General features: G+C 48.1%; 1 pseudogene; it reads right to left on the bottom strand.

Annotated features, from left to right (window-relative positions):
- Positions 1–10,630: 10,630 nt before the first annotated feature.
- LOC119331852 overlaps positions 10,631–14,639 on the bottom strand; it is a 14,085-nt pseudogene continuing 10,076 nt past the window's right edge.

The following is a 14,639-nucleotide window of genomic DNA, read 5'->3' as shown; positions in this document are numbered from 1 at the left end:
CGAGAAAGATGGCCGAGAGGTACCCAGGCAATGGCGTGGTGGCGAACGGCTTTGGCCGCCGCCACCTCCAAGAGGCGGAGGCGCGGCTGCTGTACGAGGCGGAGTACCCGGCGCCCATGTACATGCGGGTGCCGGGGACGTGGAGGATGAGCGCCGGCGGCGTCCCGATGCCACCGGTGCCCGAAGGGGCGGCGCGGTGCGGCGAGATCGCCTGCATTCGCTCCTCCCTAACGGAGGAAAAGCGGAACGAGCCACGCTACGCCGCCGACAGCCACACCCTCTGGACGATGTACTTCGAGCGCCGCCGCGAGGAGCAGATCGCCTCCACCAACGGCGTCATCCCGCGTGGCGGCAACAACATAGACGGGCGACGCAAGTGGTGGGGCGTTCCGGGCCGCACCCTCGAGGCCGTCCTCAACCACATCGAGACCGGCAACATGCCGCGCCTCGAGTACCCGGAGCGGCCGTCCTTCTCTTGCCGCCGTGGTAGCTCCTGGACGCCGCGGCGGATGGAGCCAGGGTCGTCCTCGTCGTCGGGCTCCGCCTCGCCGGCCCCGCTCTGCCCCGTCAAACCCGAGCCGAAGGAGATGCCGCTCCGGCACCGCACCCGCAACGGTGCCCTCATCATCAACGAGGTCGCTCGATCCTCCCCGCGCGGATCCTACCGCCTGGTCCGGCCGAACCCAGAGCCGGGGCTGCTCCCGGTGAAGCTGGAGCACGTCGAGATGGCGGCCCCCGACGACGAGTCTGTCCTCAAGTGGGAAAAGGAGGACTATGTCCGGGAACAGGTACGCCGCCAGCGCCGGGTGTATGAGGAGCTTCAGGCCCGTCGGCGCGGTCGCGAGGAAGGCAGCCTCATCGTCCTCGACAGCGACGAGGAGGGCGAGGCCGGGCCGTCCAGCGCACCACCGCACCTCGGTGACCCGGGATCAGGGCTGCAGCAGGGACCGCGTCGGCCCAAGCCAGCCGCGCAACGACGACGACGACGGCGGCGGCGACTACACCCCCTTCTACAGGCTCCTCGGCATGTAGACGGCGGCGAGGGCGATGGCGGTGGTGGCTAGGCGTAGTTTAGGCATTGTTAAGGCACATTTTGCATGTGTTTTGTGTTTTTTATAAATTTCAATACAGTTTCGCCGAGTTCGTGCAAAAAACGCCGAGTTTTCATATATTTTGTATAGACGTCGCCGAACCCGGGATGACCTGTGGGCCAACAACTAGGAGCTAGGTCGCCCCCAGCGGCCAATCTAGCGCCGGCTCGCCCCCAGGCAGCTCTTTTTCGGTGCCCTGGGGGGCCGAATGGCTGGAGATGCTCTTAGCACCTCCATAATAAAAGCATCAAGCATGAATTAATCATACAGTAGCATGAATTGAAGACATTCTTAATTGTTATTCTAGTATGTATGACCGTTCGACAGAGAACTGAAAATACCGTCATTTAACAATGGCAGATAAAAAATAACGATCATTGTTCTGAATAATAGAATATGCCATTACAACATTTACTCATAAAATCTTCAATCAAACCTTCTTGTTGGTTTCATGTTGATTAGAGACATAAAATCACACCATGACCAGCAAATCATTTGGCGAAATTAATAGCCAACATTAACATAAAGCAACAACATGATCTAATCATGTGTGCCATGAGACACAATGATACTCTTTGACACTAAAATTGACACTGATAATAATATTGAACACAAGTATCGAAATTATCATTAACATATAATGAAAATGACATTGAAATAAACATTAAAATGTAAATGTCATTGTCACCAACTAAACATTCAACTCGAGATTCAGAGTGAAAATGACAATAATTTTATCGTCATGATATCATAACATTCTCCAAATAACAAAATTTGGACATCCAATTACAAAAGGTATAACCAAATAAAAATATTTGGCAAATAACATCTGTCAAACAAATGACAATGTGTACTTTAGAACAATTCTCTAAACATTCCTTTGCTAAGGGAATTGTGATAATAATTTCACTAATATCATTTTGGGCCCTTATGAATATTTCAACAGTGAGGGAAAATAGTGCTTAATTTTTTTTTTGAAAAATAACAGTGCTTAACTTTTTTTGAGAAAAAAACAGTGCTTAACTTATACCATAAAGTGCACTGAAAAACTTGAGCGTCCCGTTAAAATGTAAGACCAGTACTGCATGATAACCTAGGCTATAGCCCGCAGACGAACACGGTCCAGTTACAACCACAGGCCCGCCTGGAACTCCTCACTGTTTCTGGTCGTCTGATCAGGTCTGACGACTCAGATCCATCGTGAGCCGAACAGAACTGGCGGCTGGAAACCCCCGGTCACGTTCTTCCCCGCACCGACCGGCGGCACCGAGCATCTTACCATGGTGGCGTGGTGGCTCCATTCGCCGAACTAGCATGCGTTAGCGAATCCCACGTGTCAGGACCTGAACCTCGCAGCTACTGAAGAAGGAGAAAGAGGCAAGACAAGTTCAGTTAAGCAACGACTCACATGAGAAGATACCGTTTTAGACCAGATCAATGGCTCGGATGAGTCCTTACCGCTTTACCCAATGAGTTTAAACCAAGCATTGTACTATATCCGTTAATCACTGTTTATTACCGCGATGAGCTGGACAAGTGCTTATATGCAGGGCTCCGAGGCGAGATCGGGCAAGTCTGTAATTCGATAACTAAGAGTAGGTAGCTACAAACCCTAGTTCATACGGAAGACGGGGTATCTGCCCTTGCGATCCACCCCTTGTATCCCTGTTTTCATGAATTACTAGTGAAATCGAGATGCAATATCTTCGATCTCTTAATTACCCGCAATCCAGTTCTTACAAAGGTATCAGAGCGCCAGGTTGATTCCTCGGTGATGAGTCATCGGCGGCGAATCGGGCTGTGGAGAGCAGGAGGTTGGGTTCTCTCGTAAAATCCCTCTTGTCCCTCCCAGTTCGCGGCGGCGGCGGCGGGTGGCGGCGACACGGCGTCGGTGAACATTCGGGCGCAGATCTCCGAGTCCGATCCGGTTGCTGAGAGATATTCTCTCAGTGGTGAAATTATGGGATCTGATGGGATCCGTGTGCCAGAGAAGGATTTCATGGAGCAAGGCTAGCGAGATCTATCTCAATCGTAGATGGCTGACACAAGAGCTAAGTTCCAGATCACAGTGGACCGCGTTGAGAAGGAAGTAGCAGATTTGCAAGCAGAGGTAGAAGGGTTACAAGAGCTCAAACAGGAGGTGACCAAATTAAGGTCAGAGATGGTCACTATGCCGAAAGTAGAAGCAAAATTGTCTGAGATGAATGAGGGAATTCAGCAAACCTTGCAGTTGATCTTGGCGAAAATGAGCACGTCAAGTCAGAAAACAGAGCTGGTGTCTCCAGAACCCACAACCAAGGATGGTCATACAAGTGCAAGTGGTCACATACAAGATGCAAAGCAAAACAATATGCATAGTGAAGCAGAGCCAGTGGTGAAGAATCTGGAACAGGAATTCAAAGGGCAAGACAAAGTACAAGTCACAAACATAGCTGGACTCTCATCTAAATTACCAGTTTCATAGCTTTTAACTGAAAGCACAAGAGTGTGTGCTGGTATACAGCAAGAAGCACCAGTACTGGGACAGTTCAGAGTAGCTCCAACAAATGTCAGTGCAACAGTACAGGCTCATACGCTGGGATTTTCAGGGAATAGTGGGTACTTTGCCCCTGTAAGTGCTCAACTGTTCTCCCCACCTCACTCATATAATCCCATCACTGGTCAATATATAAACACCACAACAACAGCTCAAGGAATTCCTCCCGTGTATCAAGCAGTAGAAAATCTCTATGATACGCAGAGAAATCAATATACAACTCAATTAGGAGGTCCATCATACTTTGCAGTAGCAGTGTTAAAAGGACCAAGGCTAGAAATTCCCCTTTTTAATGGAGATGATCCTATTGGATGGCTCATAGCATGTGAAAAATTCTTTGACATGTCTCGAACTCCATATGATCAATGGGTGAATTTAGCTACTGGTCATTTACAAGGCAGAGCTTCTAACTGGCTGAAAAATATTTGTGTGCCATGGCAAATGGTTACTTGGCAACAGTTTTGTCAGATGATAGCTAACAGATTTTCAGAAGCAAGTGTTCATGAAGCTGTGGAATTATTGAAGAATATCCAACAAACTAACACTGTAGCTCAATACATAGACAACTTTGAACAATGTGTAGCTCTAGTAAAAAGAGACCATCCTTGTCTCCAAGAAAACTTTTTACTGAGCTGTTTCATTGGAGGTTTAAGAAGTGACATTAAACATGAAGTTTGTGGACAAAAACCTACGGGCATCAAAGAAGCATATTGGTATGCCAAGGTGTATGAGAAGGCTGCAGGTGCTAGAAAAGTTCAGAACACTCCTATGTACAAATCCAAGAGCTACCAATCTGCATACAGAAACTCTACAACACCACTGCAAGTACAAGTGCCACAACAGGAGAAGTATACAGTACCTTTTCCTAAAGATGCTAGGGCTTGCTGGTATTGCAGAGAGCCTTGGTCAAGACAACACAAATGCAAAATTGGTAAAATAATTCACATTCTACAAGAAGTGGATGAGGAGGAGGACAGTGATAATACCGAAGAATTCCTGGGGCAGGAACAGACGTATCATACATCTCCTAATACTCCTGATAAAGAGAAAAGCACTGGTAGCACTGTAGAAAAACCTACACAGGCCATGCATATTTCAGTCCATGTAGTGGATGGTACTCCAGGAGCAAACACTTTTTCTCTGGTAGTAGAAATTGCAGGCAAGAAAGCTACAGCGTTGTTTGACAGTAGATCATCAAACACTTTTATTAGCACCGATTTTGCTATCAAGAGCAATTGCAGTCAACAACCAATGCAACCAAGGAAAGTTACAGTTGTTGGGGGAGGAAAACTGATTTCCACGTCCAAAGTTACTCCTATGGATTTCAAAATCCAAGGACATACTTTTTGTAGCAGCTTTAAAGTGTTAGATCTGTAGGCTTATGACATCATCTTAGGAGCTGAATGGATATATCAATATAGTCCTATCTGTCTGGATCTAATAGAGAGAATTCTGATTGTGACAAAGAATGGACAACCAGTGACTCTCTGTGATCATACAATTCCTAAAAAGAAATGCATCTTATCTGCAGCTAAAATGGAGAAACTTCTATCAAAAGGAGTGATGGGCTATATATTACAGATTCAGGAGATGGAATCTGAAAATAACAAGGAACAGTCAGAACATCCAGCAGCTTTACATCCTCTGTTACAAAAATATGCAGCAATATTTCAGGAATCTGAACAGCTACCTCCAAAAAGAGCATGTGATCACAAGATTGTGTTATAAGAAGGAGCCAAACCTCCTAACTTAAGACCCTACAGAGTACCTCATTACCAGAAAGCTGCAATGGAGGAAATAATCAAACAGTTAATTAAAAAAGGGGAAATACAGGAGAGTTTCAGTCCTTTTTCCTCTCTTACAATCATGGTCAGAAAAAAAGATGGAGGGTGGAGACTGTGTGTTGCTTACAAAGAGTTGAATGCAATAACTATAAAGAACAAGTTCCCATGCCCATTATTGAAGCTCTGTTCGATGAGTTAAATGGAGCAAAAGTTTTTTCCAAACTAGATCTGAGGTCTGGATATCACCAAATTCGGATGGCCCCAGAGGACATTCCAAAAACAGCTTTCAAGACACACATGGGCCACTATGAATATAAAGTGGTGCCCTTTGGATTGGCTTGTGGCCCAAGCACTTTCCAAGGAATGATGAACAATGTGTGTGAAGAGATCAATGAACTAGAAAAGGAAAAATGCATTCTAGTTTTCTTTGATGATATGTTAGTGTTTAGAAAATCCATGGAACAACACTACATACATCTAGAAAGAACTTTTGCTACTTTGCAAAAACATGAACTGTATGTGAAACTGTCAAAGTGCACTTTTGCAACAAATCAGGTATCTTATCTGGGTCACATTATATCAGAGAAAGGTGTAGCTACTGACCCAAGTAAAATTCAGGCAGTCGGAGAGTGGCCTATACCTGAAAATGTAAAACAACTAAGAGGATTTCTGGGATTGACTGGATATTACAGAAGATTTGTGAAGTAGTATGGACAAATCTGCAGACCTCTCCATGATATGCTAAAGAAAGATGCATTTCAGTGGGGACCTGACCAGAATAAAGCCTTTCAGACTCTGAAAAATACAATGACCAGTTGTCCTGTTCTAATACTTCCAAACTTTGCTCTACCTTTCACTATAGAAGCTGATGCATGTGCAAAAGGAATTGGAGTTGTTCTTATGTAGCAGGGCAGACCAATAGCTTATGTCAGCAAAATTTTAGGTCCAAAATCAGCTGCATAATCCATATATGAAAAAGAAGCAATGGCCATCCTGGAAGCTCTGAAGAAGTGAAGACACTATGTGTGGGGAAACAAGTTGATCATTAAAACAGACCAACAATCTTTGAAGTATATGACTACTCAAAGATTAACTGAAGGAATACAACACAAATTGCTTCTCAAGCTTCTGGAATATGACTACACTATTGAGTACAAGAAAGGGAGAGAAAATACAGTAGCAGATGCACTGTCTAGAAGGGATATTGTGCAACACATTTAGTGCAATAATGTGACTGTAGTAATTCCAGCCTAGACTGAAGATGTCATGAAAAGGTATGAAGGAGATCAAGATACTGACAAAATTTTGAAGAAGGTGGCTGCAGATAATGAGGAAACACCAAAGTTCACCACACACCAGGGCCTGTTAAAGTACAAAAATAGAATATATGTGGGAGCTTCATCTGATTTCAGACAGCAACTATTGCAAACTTTCCATTCTTCTGCAATAGGAGGTTATTCTAGCATTAAAGCTACTTACTTCAGAATCAAAAAAGTTTTCTACTGGCCCAACATGAAGAAGGACATTGAAACATTTGTCAGTCAGTGTCCAGTCTGTCAGCTCAATAAGGTGGAACACATATATCCTACTCGATTGCTGCAACCTCTTCCTATACCTGATATGGCTTGGGCTCATATCACCATGGATTTCATCACACCACTACCTAACTCACAAGGAAAGGAGGTTATTCTGGTGGTGGTAGACAGATTTACTAAGTATGCACATTTTCTGCCCTTAGCTCATCCATATTCAGTTCAGACAGTGTTTGTTACACTTATGGATAATGTGATCAAGTTACATGGCATGCCAGTGTGCATTGTGTCTGACAGAGACCCAATTTTCACAAGTGCTTTATACCAGGAATTATTTAAAGCTTTTGGAGTTCACATCAGATTCAATACTGCCTCCCATCCTCAAACAGATGGTCAATCAGAGAGGGTGAATCAATGTCTGGAAGCTTATTTGAGAGGCATGGTATTTCAAGAACCAAAAAAGTGGATGAAGTGGTTGCCCTTGGCAGAATTATGGTATAACACCAGCTATCATTCCTCATTGAAGTGCACTCCATTCCAAGCTCTGTTTGGCTACAAACCACCACAGATTGGAGAATTTGCTGCAGATCAATCTATATCTCCTGAAGCAACTCTGGCAGTCTCACAGAGAGAGCACATGATACAAAGACTGAAGGCAAATCTAGAACATGCACAAGGCAGGATCAAATATTTTGCAGACCAGAAACGCATAGACAAACAATTGGAAGTGGGAGATATAGTGTTTCTGAAGATACAACCATACAGGCAAAATGCTTTTGGCCTTCATGGATCACTCAAACTTAGGTCAAAATTCTATGGGCCTTATAAAATTCTGGAGAAAGTAGGTGTCGTGGCATACAAACTGCAACTACCAGAAGGAACAAATATCCATCCCGTGTTCCACATCAGCCAACTCAAGAAGCACATTGGCCATCGCGCAGTTCCACTACCTCACGTTCCTCTTGTCACTCCAGAAGGATATGTTAAAACCATTCCAGTAGCAATCCTCGATCGCAGAGTCATTCAGAGGAACAAGACACCAGTGGGTCAGTGCCTGGTGCAATGGGAAAGTCTTGCTCCCGATGATGCCACGTGGGAAGATGCTGCATTTCTAAACAAGACGTTCCCAGGGCATAAACTTTTTCGCCTTGAGGACAAGGCGCTTGTCATGGCTGCGACATTGTGAGGACCTGAACCTCGCAGCTACTGAAGAAGGAGAAAGATGCAAGACAAGTTCAGTTAAGCAACGGCTCAGATGAGAAGATACCGTTTCAGACCAGATCAACTGCTCGGATGCATCCTTACCGTTTTACCCAATGAGTTTAAACCAAGCACTGTACTATATTCGTTAATCACTGTTTATTACCGCGGTGAGCTGGACATGTGCTTATATGCTGGGCTCCGAGGCGAGATCGGGCAAGTCTGTAATTCGATAACTAAGAGTAGGTAGCTACAAACCCTAGTTCGTACGGAAGATGGGGTATCTGCCCTTGCGATCCGCCCCTTGTATCCCTGTTTTCCTGAATTACTAGTGAAATCAAGACGCAATATCTTCGATCTCTTAATTTCCCACAATCCAGTTCTTACACCACGCGCTGCTCCGTCGAATGGCGCTTGCCGCACCGCGAGTGCATGGCCATGAGGCGGCATAAGGAAATGAAGGTGGCGGCATATGGGGCACGGAGGCCCGCTCCCGCCGTCGTCCAGGACTCTAACATGGGAGCGGTTGAACAAGCTAAGTACACAAGATATATTATTTGGATCGAGTGAGTCAGCTGCACTACTGCCTTAGGGTACTACAATTTTGGCTTTGATACTCTGATAACACACACGTTCCTAGCTTCAACGAAGAATAACGACTCTGCAGGACATGTATGCATCTCTGCCTGTCATAAGTAAGCCGCAAGCGAATATATTTTGGTAAGCAGCAGATTCAGTCGATGAATTCTGGACCTAGTTGAACAAAATCCTAGCCACTGAATTCTTTCATACCGTAGCAGTCATTAGTTGAAGGTTTATCGAGTAATATACATCGACTGAATTTTAAAGTCCATAATGACCATCTTAGGCATTACATTCTGAATTTGTGGTTCTTTCTCGCCACAATCTTAATATTATCAGCTCAGAAGGGCAACAACAAGGAGCATGTGCCTGAATAACATCTGAAATAAGGATGCCTGCATATCCTTGCGGCCATTTTGGAACAAATATTCTGTTGCTGTTACAGTATATCATACACTGTGTACGATATGCAATGTGCCCTGCACTAATACTATACAACAACTGCTATACATCAGACCATCCTCGCCTCCTGTCCACCCAAACATACATACATACATACATACATACATACATACATACATACATACATACATACATACCTCTGTTTTGCTAAAGGCTCTGGTCCTGATAACTCCTGTGTGTCTCCTTCGCCAAACCAATCCCTCCCACAACATCAACTTTTACAGGGAAATAGCCTAGCTAGTGTCCCTGCACCTGTGCAACCTATCGCCCATAACCGGTCATCAGGCGGAGAATAGTGGCAGTCGACCAAGTAGCCATGCTGTCAATATATTTAAAACAGGGAGAGGAATTTGAGAGGAGGAAAGATCTTTAGTATTTGTATTCTCATCTTCAGTATTTGTATTCTCATGTCAACAAAATTAATTTCCCTCAGTGAACTACTATTATCACCGCCATGCTGCCACTTTTTTGGTTCAATTTAGTAAAGTAATTTGTTTCTGTTGGCCACCTCTTGTTGTCTTCACAGGTTTTGTGTGACTCAATATGCCCTGCAGCTGCTCGATGAAATGGAGACACAGGCCAGCAAGAACAGAGGGAAAACCAGGGTAACAAGACTCAGTTGTGCTCCAGGCAACAAATGCCTTTCTTTTTTTCACTCAAGACTGAACCAGCAACACACGTCGGCTCCTCTCTTTTGATGTCCAGTACACCCACTGCGTAAACTGATGGCTCTAATGTGTCGATTTATTAGACATCCAGAGTCTGGCTCTTTTTGACTCTTGATTCTTCCATGGGAGCCGGCAGAGTGCAACAATGAATTAAATTTCCTAGGTAACTACTCTAATGCCATAAACTTAGCTTCTTATTATCACTTATTTTAGCAAAGAAAACTTATCAATTCTCTTGAATGGCAGCATATGAATGTTCATCCAATGGCACCTGCCACACATTTCTCAGCTGCAGGATTAAAGAATCAAGGTGTGAACCAGTTACTCTCTTCAAGATTGAGCTATCCTTTGTATACTAGTGTAGCATTCAAGAATAAAGGTGTGTGCTGTACCTTTAGTACTGAGTGTGTTCACTAAATTTTACCCGGTAATCTGAATCACAACATTACAAAACTGATATGCAGCATATACAAGCTTATGTGCAGGAGTGGTGCATATGTTCAGAAGAGAGAAAGTTGGGTTTGAAACCCTGCCGTGTAGCTTATTCATTAGACTGGGCAGTCTTTTTAATCTCAAACAAGTAGAAACTTGATCCACAAATGCTTACAAGATCTAAACTTTGCATAAAAAAGGATATCTATTAATTCAAGCTGAGAACTGAGAAGAAACAGAGGCTTGGTGCATCTAATTAGTGATACTGGATTTTTTTGTTCTTCCAAAATCCGGCCTCGAAAGTTGAAATACATACTGGCTACTAAATTTGTAGTCTTGTGGATCATCTTCCACTTGAAAGGCTGGAGGTCATTCCATTGCTGCTAACTGTAGCATTCAATGATGTGTACTAGCTGAAACCATCATTCTGCATTACTGCCATCATTGCTATAGCTGACGTTTGTAGGCATCAACTCTGGGAGCAGCATCTCACCGTCAAGGTATTGCATGACTTGCCGCATACTAGGCCTTACATTGCCAAATGGATGTGCACACAGCAATCCTAGCTTTAACGCTAGACATACCTCATCAAGATTACAGTTGCTGCTGTTAGATGTGTATAGCCTTTTTGGTTTATCCCCATTGTACACATGTATATGTACTGGCCTTTGGCCCTCCTGTGAATGCAGTTGCTCACTTATCCAACATGGTATCAGTTGCCAGGTTCCTCTTCCTCTCCCGCACACTGCAGCTCCGTGCCTAGCTTCCCCGTCGCCGGACATCTCCTTCCTCGTTGCCGGCCATCTTCTCCACGCCCGGCAGCCCCTGCCCGCGCTCGCCGAGCTCACCCACGCCCAGGCCGTGACCTCCCCGCCCGGCTGCGCCCAGGCCGCGCCCCGGCCGCGCCCAGGTCGCGCCCTGACCTCGCCCTTCACCCCTGCCGCGTCCTGGCCCCGCCCCAGCCGCGCCTAGGTCGCGCCCCGGCTGCGTCCAGGCCTCGCCTCGGCCGTGCCTTCCACGTCCGCCTGCGCCCAGGCTGCGCCCCGACCGCGCTGCTGCTCCTTCAGCGCGCCCCGGCCGCGTCTCTGGCCGCCCGCGCCCATGCCGCCCTCCTTTGCATCTACCTGCAGCTGCCGCTGCTCCCTCTGCTGCCGCAGGTGCGGCCCAGGGCCGGCGCCCCTCCATACCTCCCGATTCCTCACTCGGGGCTAGCGTGAGTTTCTCCGCCCCGATCCAGATCGGGGAGCGTTGACCAAAAAAAACAGAGAGGAGAAAAACAGAGTTCCCTCATGTCTTCTTCGGGCTATGTTGCAGTTCCTAGGTGCTCCTTGATCTTCGATGGCACCAACTATGCTGAGTTTGTGGGGTTCATGCGCATCCATATGTGTGGCCTTCTTCTGTGGGGTGTTCTTTCTGGCGACGTCCCCTGCCCGCCATGCCCCGTTACGCCCGTGGCCCCAATCCCACCGGTGCCGTCGGTATTTGCTGCTGAGGCTTCTCAGGCTGACCGGGATGCCGCCAAGGCCCGTGATGATGCTGCAGTTGATGCTTATGATCAACAGGTATCCGTTTATTCCGATGCTCTTTCGGTGTACCGCGATGACCTCTCTGCTTACACTCAGTGGTGCAATGATGATGCTCGTGCTGCTGCTGTTCTCATTGCGAGTGTCCTCCCTCAGTTTGCTTCAGAGTTCATGGGACTTGGCACAGTTGCAGCGATGTGGGCTTATCTTTGTCACCGCTATCAGCCCTCTGGTGATGCTCTCTACCTATATGTGGTGCGTCAGGAGCACGCCCTTCAGCAAGCTGATTCCTCTGTTGATGAGTTCTATTCACAGTGCTCTGCCATCTGGCGTCAGCTTGACTCTCTTCGGGCAGTTGTTTGTGGCACCTGTCGTTGCTGTCAGACTACTCGATCTGATCTGGAGTTTTAGCGGGTCCATGAGTTCTTATCTCGTCTCCGCTCTGAGTTTGAGCCGCGACGTGCTCACTTGCTTGCTCGTGGCTGTGTTCCTATCTCGGAAGTGCTTGCTGAGCTTCGTGCTGAAGAGACCCGCCTTTGCTCTGCTGGTTTGCTGGTGGTCCCGTCTGTGTTGGTTGCTCGGGCTCCTGTGTCATCAGCTCGGCTCACCGCTCCATCGCTCCTTCCCACACCTTCCGGGGGGTGGGTCGCCCTGCTCATACTGAGAGGGGCATGTCGCGCCGTGACACCGTCTGTGGTTACTGCTCCCGGCCAGGTCACCCAGAGTCTGATTGTCGCCAGAAGAAGCAAGATCAGAGGCGCTCCTTCTCCAGCGGGACTCCTGTGTCTTCCTCGATTCCGTCACTCACTGACCAGGACATTGTTCGCCTCAAGCGTCTTCTTGCTTCCTCGGGCTCCTCGTCGACTGGCTCCGCTACTGCTGTGACTGCATCCTCTTCCTCACCATCACCAGCATCTACACAGTCAGGTACATCCTCGTGGGTTCTGGATTCTGGAGCCTCCTTTCATATGTCTTCTGATTCTTCCGCGTTGTCTTCTCTCCGACCTCTTGATTCGCCTGTTAATGTTCTTACTGCCGATGGCACATCTCTTCCTATTGCTAGTCATGGTATTCTTTCCACTCCCTCCTTTTATGTTCCGAGTGTTTCACATGTTCCTCGTCTTACCATGAATCTTTTTTCCGCTGCCCAACTTACTAATTTTAGTTTTCGTGTCATTCTTGACACCGACTCTTACTCCATTCAGGATCGTTGCACCAAGGCTTTGGTTGGTGCTGGCCCTCAGCGCCGTGAGTCAGAGGGCCTTTGGGAGGTTGACTGGCTTTGTGTTCCTTCCGCTGCCATCACTTCTGCCAGCTCTCATGCTCTTGCTGCCTCTTCGTCTGCGTCCTTCCAGCAGTGGCATCATCGCCTTGGTCACATTTGTGGCTCTCGCTTGTCTTCTTTAGTTCATCTGGGCCTCTTAGGGTCTGTATCTGGAGATGTCTCCTTACATTGTAATGGTTGCAGACTTGGCAAACAGACTCAGTTACATTATCCTACCAGTGAGTCTATGTCGGGGGACTGATCCACGAACACCTATGGGACCGGCGGGCCGAGTCCCTTTCGATTCGGTGAGGGCGGAGGTCGTGCAAAGAGCGGCTCGAGGCGAAGCACGCGGGCAGTTTACCCAGGTTCGGGCCGCACGGATGCGTAAAACCCTACTCCTGCCTTGTGATTTGTATTGATCTCTTGCTCGGGAGCACGGAATGCTGCGGTACACACCAGCGGCTCGCCAGACCGAACGTGAGTGTTCTCTGAGCCAGCTAACTAGCTAAAACCCCCCCTCTACGTTGCGCATGGGCCTCCTTTTATATGCTCAAAGGGTCACCGACAGGTGGCAACGTAGACAAGGGTAAAAATGGAAAGGTGTTGCGGCTGGTACAGCCACCTGCTACAGTGTATCATACCTAACCCTGACGGCAGGGGACAAGGGCATTAAATGCCCGTCTGTGTCGCCTAAACAGTGCAAAAGGGACCGTCAGGGACGCCACCGCTTGCCACGATGGCAATCTTGTCAGCGCCGCTTGCCACCGCGCACCCCTGGCTGCACAGCCTCCCGCCACGTACGCCTGGAAGGGTCCCAGAGCGACACGTTGGTGGATGTGCTGGAGCGCGGGCGCGGAGTGGTGGCTTGCCGCGGCAAGCGCCTTGCCGCGGTCGTTGTCTTGTCGCGTCCGGGAGCTTGTCGCTCACCGCGCCTTGCCGGGACGCGAGGTGCGCCGCGGCAAGTTCCTTGAGATGCCTTGGGTGGCCTTCCCGGCAAGCTCCTCTTGCCGGGGTCTTGTCTCCTTGGCTTGGATACTTTGTTCTTGAATGGCTCCAAAGGAACCACGGAGGACCTTGGCGGTCACCCGGCAAGCCTTGCCGCGGGATGCTGCGATTGCCCGTGCACAAGTTCGGGATACTAGGGTACCCCTACTCTAGTACACCGACAGGAGCCCCCGGGCCTGGGCCATACACGGTGCCGAGCGCTGTTGGGCCAGGCCCAAAACAGGGCACGGGCACGCGCGGCCTAGGTTATGCCGTATCTCTCTCTGTATCCACCGCGCCCTCCCCGAACGGCACGCGTTGAATGCGGCATCGTGGGAGAGATCGTGGGTGGTTTCTTTATTCGGAAATGCAGAACGTCCGCCCCCTCCCTCTTTATAAGCAGGGGAAACAGGGGAAGTTCGCCCATTCGCCCGTTGCTGCTTCCAATCTCAGAAATCTCCGCCGCTCCCTCGCCTTCCCAAAGCCGAGAGAGAGAGAGCAGCGCTCCGCCCTCCATCGCCACCAGTACCACCAACGCCGTCGACCTCCTCCGCCACTTCCACCATGGCTCCAAAAGC

This window comes from Triticum dicoccoides, chromosome 7A (assembly GCF_002162155.2).
Source record: "Triticum dicoccoides isolate Atlit2015 ecotype Zavitan chromosome 7A, WEW_v2.0, whole genome shotgun sequence".
Classification (NCBI taxonomy): domain Eukaryota; kingdom Viridiplantae; phylum Streptophyta; class Magnoliopsida; order Poales; family Poaceae; genus Triticum; species Triticum dicoccoides.
The sequence above is the reverse complement of the archived record's forward strand: the minus strand, read 5'-3'. Positions and strand labels throughout refer to the sequence as shown.